The 16,632-nt window shown below is 37.6% G+C and overlaps 1 pseudogene; it reads right to left on the bottom strand.

Annotated features, from left to right (window-relative positions):
* Positions 1-4,124, bottom strand: part of LOC149538562 (monocopper oxidase-like protein SKU5 pseudogene) — a 158,313-nt pseudogene extending 154,189 nt beyond the window's left edge.
* Positions 4,125-16,632: the final 12,508 nt, after the last annotated feature.

Here is a 16,632-nt window from a genome sequence, read left to right as displayed (position 1 = left end):
TCATAGATCTTTTCTTCATAATAATAGATCTTGAGATGGTAGTGGGGGTGGGCCAAAAGATCCTTAAGGTAGAGGCAGTATTTGATTCCATTCATTGCCTATGGGTTGGCTCCTAGGAGTATCCCTTATCTTCTGCTCCACCATCTTGGTGCCTATTGGCATGAAATAAAAATCTAATATATTAAAGACATTAGTATCTTGACCCTCCGTATTCATGATCCACTATTGTTGCTCATCCTCAAAAGTTATAACCTGAACAAGTTCTTTTGGCATTGATGGTGGCATTAGAGTGGAACTAATTCTTATTTCCTCTTCCAAGGCCATGGCTAATCAATTCCTTTGACTCAAGGGAATATTATCAAGTCTTTCCTCCTCTTCTTCTTCTTCTACTTCAAGAATGCTTTCAAGAACTTATGGAGGAGGAATATTCTTTTTCTTTAATTTTCTCCTGCATGATCCTCCCACAATTAGCTAAATTGTGGCATTCTTAGGAGTTGAGGGGGAGGATTCTTCCTCTTCTTTCCCTTTCGATGGCACCCTCTAATCTTCTTCCCCTAGTCTCTCTTGTTCCTATTCTAGAGGAGCTATTTGTTTAGGCCCTTGGGCTTTAGCCATTGACTCATCTTGAGGTTGTGATTGTTCAGGATTCTATTTTGTTTGTAAGGATACTTGTACCCCAGTCACTTTTTTATGTGCTTTTATCTAAGCTCTCCTCCTTTTAACTAATCTATCTACCTCAAAATACTCAATATCCTACTCATGTTGATAAACCATTTATGCTCTTACTAAGGATTGAGCTAGGAAAGTTGGCACCATAACTTTTACACTTTTTCCTTTCATAGGTAGTGTTGTGGCTTGTAGAGGAACAAACTGTGGAACTAGATCAATTTTGAATGGTTTCTTGATCCATTCCCTTGTCAACTAGACAATGTGTTGGGCTATGTTGTTGATATGTGCATTCTCATCCCTACCAATTTTTGTATTTATTATTGGCCTTCCATATATCTTATCCCTGTTATACAATGGATCTAAGACATCTTCTATGTCTTTCTTGAAAACTTTAAGAGGGATCTTCATCTTAAGTGCCTTTTCTGGTAAGTATAGAGTCATCCTACAAAAGTCCCTAATTCAGACATCATAGTCATCTATGGTATTCATCCAGTGCTCCTCTAATGTATCTTCATGCATGAACTACTTTCCTACCAAATATTGCACCATCCCAATATTATCAAAATATGGACGAGGGGAGTTTTACTCTTATAAGGGATACTTATCCCATTTTGAATTAAAGGTCATTATATCATGTTTCTACTTGACTTCAAATGCACTTATGTTTATTGGCCACAGCCATGTCTTCTTGTGTTGTTTTGTCACTCATTCATATGCAGATGTGAGCTGCCTAGCAATCGCCAACAAAATAAGTCTATCTAAAAAATATCTCTAAAGCTTCTTTGGGTTCACCTATGTACCTACTACCCTTAGGTATGTGAATGTTTTAAATTGAAATTTTGTAGCCACCAATTTATGTGATCCTTGTTGCTACCTCTACTGACATCCTTTTAGCATAACCACCATCTATAAATTAGATGATCATAAATATGAAACCAACATTCACTATCATGTATTATTTTCTCTAATCTTAGAGCTTCTTCTTTACTACCTGAGGATTTATCACATAGGGCCAAGCATTTTCATCTTGAATGCTTCCTCTTTTATACATTCTTGGGTAGTCAATTATACTGGTTGCCAATAAGTACACCAAATATGATGTCATATAGAACTTGGGATTGGTCTTGACTCCTATTGAAATTCTTTAGAATAACTAGGGGTGGGGGGTGAATTAGTTATCTAAGGTCCAAATATACAATTAATTCTTATCATATCTTAGTGAATCCATATTCATTACAATGCATTCTTCATGCATGATCCATTAGACTATGAAATTGCTTAAATTTTGTAGGTTGCTATCAAATCAACTGTTGGAGTTGAGAAAAGCCAACTCTGAAGACGCCCAAGATCACCTGCATGCAAAAAACGTGTCAAAGAGAAGCCAAGGAGAGGAAGAGCATGGAGCAAAGAAAAAACCCTAAACGGACATGAGAGACCACATGAATGCAAACACAATGAAAATGTATTTACAATATGCACAATGATGTGATGATCTATGAAAATACAATGAGAGAGAGGTCACTTATAAAGACCTCAAGGAAGCTTGTAGAACAAGTTGGAAGGTGGTAGAAGACAACTCAACACATATCCACAAAGGTGGAACATGCTAGAAGGGAACAAACTCCCGTGTTGTCAACAACTAACCACTACATGCATTAAATACAAAATATTAAATAAATGCATTAACCTAAGTAAGCTTAAGTAATAGAATAAATAATTAACAATTAATTAATTGTTTACTCTAACACCCCCCCTTAAGTGCAACTTAGGGAAATGCCTTAAGCTCACAAAACTAAGATGAATGCAAAATGGGTCCCGAAAACAAGGCCATTTTAGGTACCCAAGTACAATGCAAGAAGATGCAACCTCTGAAAGCAGGGAAAGAGAGAAAACCATGTGGGAAAAACCCTCCCCAAAAAGAGGTAAGAACCTAGTAAAGAACTAAAGAAGTCTCCAACTAGGGAAAATGTCCCCTAAAACAGGAACAAGGAGTGATCATGAAGAAGAATCACTGAAGCATGAAGAAGCTGCAAAATCTACCAAATTTCTGATCTGAAGAATCTCCATGGAAGAAGAAGGCACGAACCGAGCATGTCTATATGGTAGATGATCCATCTCACTGAAATGCATAGGTAGCCAGCCACTGCAATCGCCTTGTATATAGGATCAACCACTAAATACATAGTTCACACTATCGAACCATCAAACCACGGATGCATTAGAACAATAACATAACCCCCCCTTAATGCAGACAGGGTGTGATGATAGGCAACTGAGAAGGTGGGCCAAAGTCTCCTGCAGATGAATCAAGAACAAGGAGAGAGAAAAAGAGGTACAAACACCGATAAAGACATGGTCTAACTGACTCTGCATGGGGTTAATGTCATGGAAGGGACACTCACTTGACAAAGGGAGAATGCCTAAAATAGCAAACAATAATCCCCCCCATGGTGCTTTATGAAAATAGTGCATGTACAACTGACTCAAAACAACGTTCATGATTCTCGGAATGCAAAAAGTGACACTTTATCTCAGTGCAAAATAAAAAAGTGCTTCAAAATGATAGCTACAATGATCATAACTAAAAAAGAGTTGCAACAAAGGAAAGTACAGCCAAAAACAAAGTAAACCATGCCAGGAAAATGATCCTCGGGCCTAAAACACTCAAGATATCTACCATATAGCAAAAAAACCAAAACTAGGATAGAAAGAGCAGAGACCAAAAAATAAGAAAAAGAACTACATTTCTAAAAAGGTGACAGAATCAGCTTTCCAAAAATATAAAGTTTTCAAAAAATAGACATGGTACGCAAAAGATATACTTGCCGGAGTCAAAAATAAGACTTTGGACTTCAACTAAAAAAACAAACAATGAAAAAGCATCAAAACCCAAAAATACCTGCACCAAAATCTCCGTCTAAGAACCAGCTTTCTGGTGCTTCTTTTGGATCAGAAAAATACCTCCGTATGCAAAAGTTATGGCCAAAAAACCACAAGTAGGTCCAAAATGAAATCAGGGGAGGTGCAAGGCAGGTTGATGACACAACACTGCTGTCAGCAAGTCACACGATTAAATTTGACGTCTTGGAGGCCATCATCGCAAAAGGGAGCCATGTGGCATCACCACATGGTAGTACGGATGATGTGGCATGGGTGACATGGCAAGGTCCACGTGGCAAGTGCCACATGGCACCCAAGCCATGTGTCACCCCCACAATTGCTGACGTGGCATGTTGTGTTATCTGACCCTGCAGATGTGGCGCAGAGCTGGCGGGCGGAGCGGAGCTGTTTAGCAGAGCAGCGGGTGGAGAACTGAAGAGGCACCGCCGAGAGGAAGCGGTGAACTTTGGAGGTGCCGCCTGAAGGAGCGGCCTGCGAGCGGCGGAGGAGGCCTGAAGGAGGAGGTTGTGCGCGGGTTGTGCGGTGGTGGCCCCACGATGGCGCAGTGGCGGCATGCCCAAATTTTTTTTAAAAAATATTTTTTTCGCTCAAAATTGTCCATACAGTCCATATGACAGTGCCCGCAACCAAAAAAAAATTTGCCTCCCGGAGCTCTGTCTCCAAAATTGACAAATTTTATATGAATCCTGACTACAAATGGCCTTCCAAATCTAATGGTGATGTCCGTTTGGTCTGAAAGTGCTCCGAAAAAATTTTGATCCCCTGATTTGAAGAAAAAATGCACAAACAAACTAGGGTTTGTGACTTCAAATCACGGCTTCAAAATTCTTCAACGAAGCAATAATAGGAAGGCTCTTATACCATGTTAGAGTTGAGAAAAGCCAACTCTGAAGACACTCAAGAACACTTGCATGTGAAAATCTGTCAAAGAGAAGCCAAGGAGAGGAAGAGCATGGAGCAAGGGAAAAACCCTAAACGGACATGAGAGACCACATGAATGCAAACACAATGAAAATGTATTTACAATATGCACAATAATGTGATGATCTATGAAAATACAATGAGAGAGAGGTCACTTATAAAGACCTCAAGGAAGCTTGTAGAACAAGCTGGAAGGTGGTAGAAGACAACTCAACACATATCCACAAAGGTGGAACATGCTAGAAGGGAACAAACTCCCATATTGTCAACAACTAACCACTACATACATTAAATACAAAATATTAAATAAATGCATTAACCTAAGTAAGCTTAAGTAATAGAATAAATAATTAACAATTAATTAATTGTTTACTCTAACATCAACTTTGTAGAAATATAACAATGAAACATAACAAATTCAATAACACATTTGACATAGTGATTTTATGTGGAAACTCAATTTGGAAAAAACCACCAATAACAAGCTACTAGTTCTCACTCTTCTGAAGTGATGCCTTGTGAAAGGCCAACCCTATTAAAGGTTACAATGCACATTATTAAATGTGATATAGTTAAAGGATTTAAATCACCTTGTTAGGAGTGAACCTTGTTAGAGGACTTTAGATCATTTACTTGGAATGTCACCAGATAAAGGATTTACAAATGACTATTAGGTCAACCTTAATCCAAAGGATTTACCATAGATTTGTACAGTGATTAGAGAGAAATTGTAAGGTTTGATCTAATAAAAACTTATAATTCACTTTACAGAATAGAGATCTTTATTTTAGTCCTTCATTCTACTTGGCTTTCACACACTTTAGCTTTGATATCTTGTTCACCCTTCAAGCATCCACATCCCTAAGTCTTCTTACTTTGTATGCCAATTGTAGACTCTATAGATTGGCCACCATATGAAACAAAATATTAGACTCCTTATCTTTTCTTGTGTTCTTACTAATGCCAACTATTGTTTCATGTCTTGTATTCCCTTATAAAGAGAAATTATTTTTTCCTCCATTCATTCTCTATCGTCCATTTTAGGGTCAGGTAGGATTAGGTAGGATTCAATGAATCTACCCACCTTTTCATTTTATTCCTCTCTAGAAACTTCTCCTTCAATCCTCTTTGAATTTGCCTCAAAATAGTTTATCTTGAATTTTGTACCACCAGCTCATCAAGATTATCTTCCACATGGTTCACACAATCCAAGAAATCAAAATTTTCAGCTCAGATTCATTAAATTCATGATCTTTCCCATAATTCTAACAATCAACATTAAATTTCTTTTAATGCTCAATACATAAAACATCGCTTGACATCCACTATCAAATCACTCGACACAAACTAAATTTATTGGTGCTCAACATCAACTAAACTTTACTCGAATAGCACTATATCATTCAGAATACACTAGAATTTGATTTTTCTTAGCTCCAACTAACTTTCCACACAACTTGCACTATATTTTCTCAATTTCTACTATCCGCTTAGTCAAGCTTGGTAAAATTGATTCTTCTATCTTGTTCTTCTAAACTTAATCAGTGTATCCAACCTTTGCAACCTTAAGTAGATAATCAATGCACTATAATATCACTATCTTAACTAACCTTTGTACCTCTTTTCCATATCATAACTCAAAATTTACTCTAGGTTTTGTTGTTACCTCATTTGATGAAATTCTCTTCATCAATCAAACAAATGATAGTACTCAAAGTATCTAAGAGATTATCTTACGAACAAGTAGCAAGTTTGACATTACTGACAAAACAATCATTGAAACACATATTCATACTTGTATCAATCTTTTTTAAGAAGACTCTAACCAACTGCTCATCCAAGTTATCACTATTCATTTTAGCCCAATCAATAGGTATCTTAGTCATCTTGATGGTTTCAATGAAATAGACCACCCAGATATTAAGATGTTTAGTCGTTGGTAAGCCCATTACTCTTCTCAAAAGCACTATAGCATATCCAATGTCATCCTTCATATAGCCATGAGTCATGTCTACCTTTCTAACTCTATAGCCTACTAGTGTTCTATCCATCAAAAATGATGATTGGATTATCTCTCTAGCCTCCCACTCATTCTATCAGTACCATCTTTCTACTCCCTCATAGGATATCTATAAATATTGATTGGCTCTAGGGAGGTGAAACACCTTCTCAATATTTTGAGGTTTGAGATCCAAGCCCATTTCTCCAATGACACTATTGAAAACCTTTGCTTCAGTAATATAGTTGTCTACCAATGCCAAGATGAGTTCAGAAGACTTCACATATGTAGGATGGGATGCCACATTAACTAACCCTGATCTAATAAGTGCTTACACCATTGTAGATCTCTCTTTGGAAAGGAAAACATTCCAGTAGATATGTCCTAGCTCAGTGTCTCTAATCTCATAGTGTTCATCATGAAAGCACTATTTCTTAGGTGTACCTTGATATTTGAACACTATAGGTTTGGGAGCCACTTTTCTACAAGTGAGGATATCGCATTTTTATCTACAGACAAGAAAGAGATTAGTCCGGAGAACTAAAGTATCACCCAAAACAAACCCTAATTGTCAAGAAACCTAACCAAAATCACCAAAATAGAGAAAACCCAGTTCAATTCCCCCAATATCCCCAAAATGCAAAATAGTACAAATTGTGCACCTTCATAGGTGCACTTAAAGACCCCTAGTTGGTCATTTTATGTATAGTTACACACCTTGATGGGGTGAGCACATGTGCATGTGCGCTACTATTGATCTGCATGTGGCAATGCAAAAGAGGTGGGGACTAAGCCTTTTAGTGTTTTGTGAAAGGGTACACACATGCACACCTTAGTGTGGTGCACATGTGCACACCCTTATGCTCTAAGTGATTTTGAAAAGGTATGCATGTATCCACCTTCGGGAGGTGTACACATGCACACCTTTTCTTAGATGTTTTGTTTAAGTTAAATGCAAAAAGGTGTGCATGTGTATACCTTGAACAGGTGTGCACACCTTTCAAATTAGATTCCTTAGGTTTCCTTTAGGTCTTTATTAGGATTTTTTTAATAAAGGTGCACACATGCACACCTTGAATAGGTGCACATGTGCACACCTTGAATAGGTGCACATGTGCACACCTTTTGGTGTCTTAACACTTGTTTATTTTGTTCAGTATGTTGAGGTGCACCTTTGGATGTACGAAGGTGCAATCTTTGAAGATGCACAGAGAACAATGAGGAAAGGGAAGGGGGTCTTGGGATTATATAGACCTAGATAAGTGTACACCCTTTGGAGGTGTGCACCTACACATGTGTGTAGGTGTACATCTTTAAAGGGAGATAAGTACAAACTTGCACATTTAACATACATGTGCACCTAGACTGGGTGTACATGTGTGTGAGGTGTGCTAGTGCATCGTTTTGTAAAAAATGACCCTTAGTCTCTCAAAATATTTACTTTTAAGACTCCAAACTTCTTAGCTAGAGACAAAGAATAGACCTAGACTCTTGAGGGAGTCCCAAAATGATTGAGGCCCTAGATTAGGGGTCTGGAAGGCAAAAAAAAATTCTATTAAGGGATCCCCAGTTCTAGGAGAAATGAGGCGTGCATTGTAAAACCACAATAGGTAGAACCAATCTAAATTTGCACAAGTTACTTGAGGTCCCTTGAAAGGTCAACCTCAACACAAACCTTATTTTGGGGTCAAACATTATAAAATTTGTTAGGCTCAAGGCATATCACCTTGCCAACAGTTTGTGCAATAGGCTACAAGAATGACCAACGTGGAATCAAAATCCTAGGAAACTTCACTCGAGCTGGGACCTTAAGCTTATGGTCATAAGAGATGGAAAAATCTTGAGACAATATTTAAAAGATTAATAGTGAAGATCTAATAGACTGGGGGCATGAGTGAACACTTGTTCAACCTGGCTAGGGTTGCCAAACTAAAAAAGAAAAAAAATTCCTTCGTGAGACGTTATCCACCCTCAAGAGGGGACACCCTATGGTGTCTAGACCTTAGAAAACCATTCTCTAAGAATACTTTTAGAATGAGTGCAACCAAAAAAATAGCCTATCAAGGTTTGTTGCTCAATCCATGCACAAGCATTATCAAAATCTTTAGCATTAAGGATAATATTAGGAGATGGATTATCTTGTGGAACACCTTGGGAATGAACTTGCATGGATGCTTTTTTGGTAGAGTTGTTTGCACCAACAACAACAAATCTAACCCCAGCATCAACTATTGGGCTAGAGAAGGTCAAGGCCATATAACGTAAAACTATTCTCAGAGTAAATGTAGTGGGACATGTGACAAGAACACAAGGATTTAGAGGAAATTTGTACAAACCCCAATCACTACCATCCCCCAACTATAGTAAACTTTTGGTTAATATATGTATATCATACTTTTCAAGAATTTTAATATATTTCCAAATATTAATGCAAATAATATCTTTTATAAATATATTTTCCTTACAAAATAGAACTTGCTCTAGTATTAATTTATTTAATGTCTTTTTCATTTGAATATAACTCTCATTCACCTAACATTACTTTAAAATTTGCATCCTATTTCACATTTGTACAAAAATATTCAATAATAATAACAATTTTGAAATTTTCTTATTTATGTGTATGTAATAATTTTCTTTATAATGATAACTAAAAAATAAATAATTATAGTTAAATGAAATCAATATCTATGCTCATTTATATAACTAGATGCAAGTAATTAGCCATTGGGTGACACTTGTGATATAGTACTTTAGACAACTTAATTTATCTTTCTTTTGATTAAGTTGTAAAAAATTTAATGTCTTGCATATTGAAAAGTAACTAGGGATTAAAAATGTGAGTCAATTTTTTTGGATATCAATACTTTTAGAAAGTAACATTTGTTTTTTGGTTATTAATAAATAGCGAATATCATAATTCTAAATCATGCTCTACTAGGGTTTGTATGGCTTTCATTTTATCCCTCTTTGGTTTTTTGCCTGGCATACTGCATTTGCTGTGGGAATAAGTTTTCTTTTACAATGGCCTTAGCCTTCTCTGGCACAATAGTTGATCCCAGAGCTAGAATTGCTGTTGTAGGAGAGAATGGTGTTGCTAAACAAACGTCCATGTAAGTTCATTTCCAAGTTGTTCTATGAGGTAATTCCTCTCCTAATATTATTTTGAATGTCAAAGATTTTGATAGTGCATACAACTAGTTAGAGAAACAAACCCTTATTGGGTATTTTGTAAGCCATGCTCCTTCTGAAACATGTTGTGAGATTGGGTTTCCAAGGTTTGGACACCTTTAGGTGTCCACCTTGAAGGCATGCAAAACCTTACCAAAGGATCTTTCCTTTTTCACTTTGGCACTTTGGACCAAGCTAAACATGTCTTTTTTTGAGGTCCCTGGATTGTTAGGTCCTCCCTCTTGGTTTTTCAATACTTATCACATGATTTTTCCATTTCTAATGATAGCAAGCTTAAGGAGCCTTTTTGGGCGGAGTTCCCTAGCTTGCCTATCCCATGCTGGTCCTTTTTGTCAATCATTGCACAAACTATCAGCAAAGTTGTATACCTTGAACCTAACAAGTTTTTCAATACTCAACCTTAGTGTAGGGTTTGTGTTGAGGTCGACCTCTCTTGGGACCTCAAGGATTCTATGGATATCCAAATTGGTAGTACCACCTTCATTTAGAAGTTACTTTACCTTAACCTTTTGAATACTTGTTATTGGTGCCAATCCACTAAGCAAAAGATTAAGGACTACCCTATGTTAGACCACAACTGCCCACCCATCTCAAAAGATAACCTAGTTGTGGCTACCAAAAAAGATGAATGGACAATGGTGGTGATATAAGAAAAGGGTTTGACTGCAACTAAGGTGAGCCCTTTTCTTGTAGATACTGGTCAACCTAGCTCAATCCTGGTTCAACTCGAGCCTTCAATTCCTCTACCTCTTGTTTCAAACCCTAGTGTGAAGGGGATAGTGGGAGGTCACACTCCTAAGCCTCAACCCTCATGGATTTGAGCTTTGCAAGTGGCGTTGATGATCTCACAGAAAACTCTTTGTAGGTCTCATAGCCCAAATGATCATGATGAGTATTTTGATAATGGGGAGAAGATTCAAAGAGTCATTTCTATTTATGACTCTTCATTTGATGCTCCCACATATTTGCATAACAACTTCTCCTCTCTTGGAGATGAGGATGACATGCAAGCTGGTTTAGAATGAATTGTCTCTCATGGAATGTGCAGGGTTGACAAACCTCCCTAGAAAATATTTTGTTTGTGACACCAAGCGCAGGCTTGGTAATATTGAAATTCTTTCCCTTTGAGAAGTTAAAGTTACTTGGTTTCTTCTTACCTCATCTTGTAATGTTATATTTCTAGATAGTGCCATGTTTTCTTCCTAGCATGAGGTTGGCCAAGGTAGAGTTGTTACTCTTCTCTCTCCTCATTTACTTTCTTCTGTTATTTTGCATGGTTGTAACCCACTACACAGGGTGGTTTAGATTTTGTTGTCTTTTCAGAATCATCCTTTTGGTATTGTTAATGTATATGCTCCTAATGATGTTGTGGAGTGATCCCACCTATGGCACTAGTTGGAAGATAATTTACCACCTACAAATTGGGTGTTTTGTAGGGATTTCAACATGGTAGAGCTAGCCACTGACAAGGAGGGACTTCTGCCATTTACATGGGTATATGGAGAATGTGAGGCCTAGTTTTACATGCAAAACAAGCTAGGTCTTTTTGATCCAATGCTAGCCATCATCACCAAGATGGGGTTCATGGTCCAATTTTTGAGTTGCGTTTGATAGAGTTTTAAAGAGACTTGATAGGGCTATGATTTCTACACAGTCCTTTATTTTCCACAAGTATGCCCTACTGTCACTCATTTGCCTAATATGATGTTGTCAGATAACTCCATTATTTTTTCTATCACTTGACAAACAACTCAGCTTCATCCTTGTAACACTCAGTTTATTCTTAACACCTCATTATTGTCTCTTCCTCCCACTAGTGCCCACATTCTTCAAGTGTGGAATCTTGAGCCTCAAGCCCACACCCATTTTGGGTGGATTCAATGGTGGAATGATGTCATTCTCTATACTACGAGATTTCTTTGCATTTACAATAGACAGTTGGCCAAGTACCACAGAGGATCTTATGAATCCACTACCAAAGATTTGTGTATGGCTTCAGAAACCCTTTACATGAATCCATTTGATCCAAATCTCTAGATTAGGCTTGCTAGTCTTTGGCACCAAAAGCTAGTTGGAGATAACTACACTTCTAGAGGAGCTCAGATCAAGGCCCATCTCCATTGGTTGGAGGTTGGCGATCAAGCTTCCAAAGAACTTTTTAATGCTGTGCAAACTTGTATTCTGTAGTTGGCATCAAATGCATCCTTGAAAACCATCAGGTCTTAAATGATCTACCAAACATTCTTTAGGCTTTTGTGCACCAATATGAATAGGCTTTCATGGCTCAAGGGTCTTCTGCTACACGTCAACAAGATCTTCAAGAATGCCTTAATTTTATTCCCAATTGGCTTGCTCCTAAGAAATATGTCTTTTGTGAGAAAAAAATAATGTTTGTAGACTTGAAGAAAGATGTCATTCCCATGGTTCCTGACAAGGTCCCTGGTTGCAATGGCTCTCCTTATGAATTCTACAAAATCCTGTGGGATGATATTGGTCTTGATTTGCTTTAGGTTTACCATGAAGCTTATAATTCTAATTCCCAAGGCAACATTATCAATAAGGGAAATATTAAATTCATACCTAAAGCTAGTGATCCCAAATAAATTTGCAATTGAAGACCCATCACCTTGTTGAATGTCTCCTACAAGATTATTACCAAAGCCTTATCTCTCAAAAGTCAGCATTTAGTTCCTTAAATTGTTTGGCTTGAACAAACTAGTTTAATCAAATCTTGTTATATTTTGGATAGCATCAGTGTTGTTTGGTAAGGCATGGAATGGGCTAGGCATTCTAAGTAGCAAGCCTTCTCTCTCAAAATTGACTTTGTCAAAGCTTATGACCGGATTGAGTGGCCCTTTGTTCTAGCCATGTTGCAAGCTCTAGGGTTTGGGCTAGTTTTTCTTCAGTTTGTGCATATGCTTTTTGGGGATGCCTTTTCTTGCATCACCATTAATGGGAAGAAATCTTAAGCTTTTGGGCTTTATAGATCTATCTATCAAGATTGCCCTCTTGTGCCTTCACTCTATGTGCTGTTGGTTGAAGGCTTTGGCTATCTTCTTGCGAATGCCATTTCTTGGGGTTTGTGTCATGGCATTTCTCTTCCAAAGTCCTCTACCTAGCTTGTGAATGGTCATTTTGCTAAAGACTCCTTCCTTACTTTGATTGAAGAGGAAGACAATATAGCCAAAACCTTGCAGTGTTTGGATACTTTTTGCCTTGCTTCTAGGTTTGTTATTTAATGGCACAAAACCCTTTTTTATATGAAGTTCTTCTTGCCAAGCCCTTAGTGGCTTCAACAATATGGGTGCAAATGGTTCTAGCATGGGAAATATTTAAATTCTTGGTCATTCCTTTCTCTTTTCAAGCCTCCCCTATGGAGTTGTGGAATGATGTCCTTGCTAGGATTGAGAAGAAGCTAGAATATTGGATCACTAAACCACTTTCCCTTGTAGGAAAGTTTCAAATTTGTTGTAAAGTGCTTGTTGCTACCCATGTGTACTATTCCTCCTATTGGGTTCCTTCCAAACTTTTTTTCTTAAGCTGGAACGTCTCCTCTAGGACTTCCTTTGGGCCTCTGATGCTATGCATCATGACTTTCATAGAGTTTCCTAGGATTATTGTTTCTTGCCCAAAGCCTTAGGGGGGTTTGGGTTGCTTTGCGCTCAAAAACAAGGGATTGCACTTTGTGCCAAGTGGGTCATTTGGGCTCTCACTAGAGATGAGGCCTAGAAAGTTTTAATAAGACATTGCATTTCTTCAGGCTTCCTAGTTAAACAACTTGCCTAGAAGGGGATTGGTTTTCAAACCCTTCTTCTAACTCGTGAACCTGTTCAAATTTAGGGTACTTTTGTTGTGAAGAGAATTTGGAAATCATGGGAAGCCCTTAAACCATAGCTTTGTTGGGTTCGTAATGGTATCAGAGATGAGCTCTCAATGAACCAGTAAAACCTTTAGTAGTCTCCTTTGTTTTCCACTCAAGGTGTTCCTTTAGCTAAGATTCAAGGAGCCAATGCTCTGCATTTATTCTGCAAGGGTATTAAAACTTTCAAGAACTTGTTTTCTAGAGTTACTATGAGCCTTCACTCTTGGGAGGATCTATATGTTTAGTTCAAGCTCATCTAGTTTCTATAGTGCCTTCCAATTTGTTACACAAGCTTGGTATTTACTCATCTTTCCCTTAGTGGCAGGATTGGAAGTGGTATCCTACTACTCCTATGGTTGACTACAAAACCAAGTTGGGGTATCGATGGCTAGTGCCCCATCTTTTGATGTTCGATACCCTTAATTAGCATTGGCATTTGTATTCTTCTCATAAGACTTGGAGTCTTAGATTTACTTTGTCTAGAATGCAATTACGGAGCCAAAGATTGCTCATTTTCCCTGGGGTCTCCTCTTCTAGGGCTTGCCTTTGGTCCCTCAGGGGTCCAACATTTGGGAGTTTTTAATCCTAGATGCCCCTTTTATGGTCAACCCAAAAGCTTTTTGCACATTTTTTGGTTCTGTATGCGAGCCTAGAGATATAGGCTTTGGATTCATGACTTTCTCAAGACTTTCCATCCAAAGGAGTTCACCTAGTATATGGTGGTGCTAGGAGATCTACCCAAACTTCCTTTTAGATATGCCCAGATTTGGCATACTTTCAAAATAAAATTTTATTTTACTCTTTGGAAGGGCTGAAATGCTATTATATTCTCTCACAACTTTCTTGATATTCATATTTCAATGTACTCTAAAGCACATATTTGTAATAATATCATGATGTAGATTCAAATACAGACTAACAAAGTTGTGTTGGAGGTGGCTCACTTATAGGAGCTACTTGCTCATCAAGGAAATGTGCCATGTATGGTTGCTTGCATGACTCCGGATGTAATTTCCAGTGATCACACTCCTCCTCGTAGTTGTCGATGAGGTCGGAGCAGATCTACACACTGCTTGCACACTCCCCGATCACAACCATATCATCGCTCTCCCAATGGTGGTTTTGATGGTCATCACTACTCGACCTCGCCTCCACAGAGGTTGGGCTCAGGCTAGTCCCTGATGGCTCCCCCTGTTGCCCCTATTGCAGGTTGGTAGTCTATGCAATGTGATCCCAAGTGGACATTCCCTCAGCTAGACTTAGCTATCTCCCTATCCAGGCCTAAGGGAGATCAAGATGTTGATGTTGATGTTGCTGATGGTTGGGCTCCTCCTGAACCAACCATTAACCCCAAGGATTTCTAGGGTTCTGATGAGAAAGACCCTCCTTAGGCTGGCACTGCTCTTGCCCCCTGAGGCTTTATGTTTTTCTTCAAACAATTTTTTTTTTATGAATAAATCTGACCTTTTGTTGTTTGAACTCACAGGATGATCTTGTATCCCCCAACCCTTTGTTTTGTAAATATGCATTTTTAAATTATAATTAATGAAAAAGATCTATTCATCAAAAAAATAAAATTTAAATGATTTTTCTATTTTCTATGTTAGAAAATACAAGTTATTTTGACTTATTTAAGAGTATTTTTTATTATAACTTAATTATTAAAACTAAAAGCTCTTCATATAAAATCATAAAGAAATAAATATATTGTATTCAAAAAGTCGAAGCAAATTTAATAGAGTTGATTGGATGGAAGGCTGATGTCATTAATGAATGAAAGTTTCATGTCATGACTGACTGCACGAAAGCTGTGGTATGTCATGAATAAATGAAAGTTGGATATTATGAATGAATTTTTTTAATAATATTTACTAAGTCATAACAATGCTATAACCATGACAGATAAGAGGGAGGAAATTTTTTTAATGATATTCATGAAGTGATAAGAATGCTGACCTGCAATGACTCAATTTTGGATGTGACTTCCCAGCATTTGTGAATGTCGTCGAGCAATTAGACAAATACTTCAGAATGACAACAAGGTACCCAAATTGCAATGACAACTTTTGGATGCGACTTCTTAGCCTTTGTGAATGTTGTCGAACAATTAGACAAAGATTCACAATGATCCATTTCATATATTTTAATCCATATGCATTGTGGCGATCGTTTGCAACTACAGATTACAATCCCCTGAGTGAATGTAATGTTAGACACTTCGATTATATCTTAGTTTTATTTGATATTGTATGCATTGAAACTTAGGTTAAATCTCCGAAGAGGAGGAGGCATTGTTGGAACGCCTCCAAACAGACGGCTATAACTAGCATGGGGTTATCAAGGTTTCTTCACAACAGTTTTCCTCACAATTACATAAGAGAAAAGAGAGAGAGAGAGGAGAAGATGGCTGCAATGAAATTGTTCTCATGCGTGCTGCTCATGATAACAATAACACTGGGCATGGCAGGTATATTATATTATATAGCTCAGCCTCAGCCTCCTCCTTTCTCAATTGATTTAGAGTTTTGAATTGATGGTTTTTATTGTGTATTGTGTATTGTGTAAATGGCTTTGGCAGGTTACATGGCAGAAGCTCAGGCTATTCAGTGCGATTATCCCTGCGCTGCCAATTCTGAGTGTTTGAAAGACCAATTCTGTGTGAATTATGGAGAGTGTGAAGAAAAGGGGTGGTGCACGGATGACCCCTGCGACAGTGAAGAGTATTGCTACAACGATACCGATTGTGTCGTTGAAGCTCGCCCAACATGCTGCGAGCCCAAAAGGTGTGGTACATATCCCCACGAGGGATATTGCTGTTCATCTCTCTATGGGACTTTATGCTCTCAACAAACTTCAAACTTCATACTAAAGATAAATAATCTACTCTTATGCTTTGGACATTATTATTATTATTATATTACTACTTCAATTATACTCTCCTTTCATCAGATTGCCGTGCCCTCTGGTTGCAATCATGCTTATAAAACTGCTATAATACAATAATGATAATAATATGCTGTTAAATTCTAGAATCTTTGTGGGATTTAAGTTATTTAATATTATATTTGTTTATTATAATTTTATATAT

This window comes from Cupressus sempervirens, chromosome 9 (assembly GCF_028749045.1).
Source record: "Cupressus sempervirens isolate cs-2001-9-10 chromosome 9, ASM2874904v1, whole genome shotgun sequence".
In the NCBI taxonomy this organism is placed as follows: domain Eukaryota; kingdom Viridiplantae; phylum Streptophyta; class Pinopsida; order Cupressales; family Cupressaceae; genus Cupressus; species Cupressus sempervirens.
This window is presented reverse-complemented; position numbering and strand designations above follow the sequence as displayed.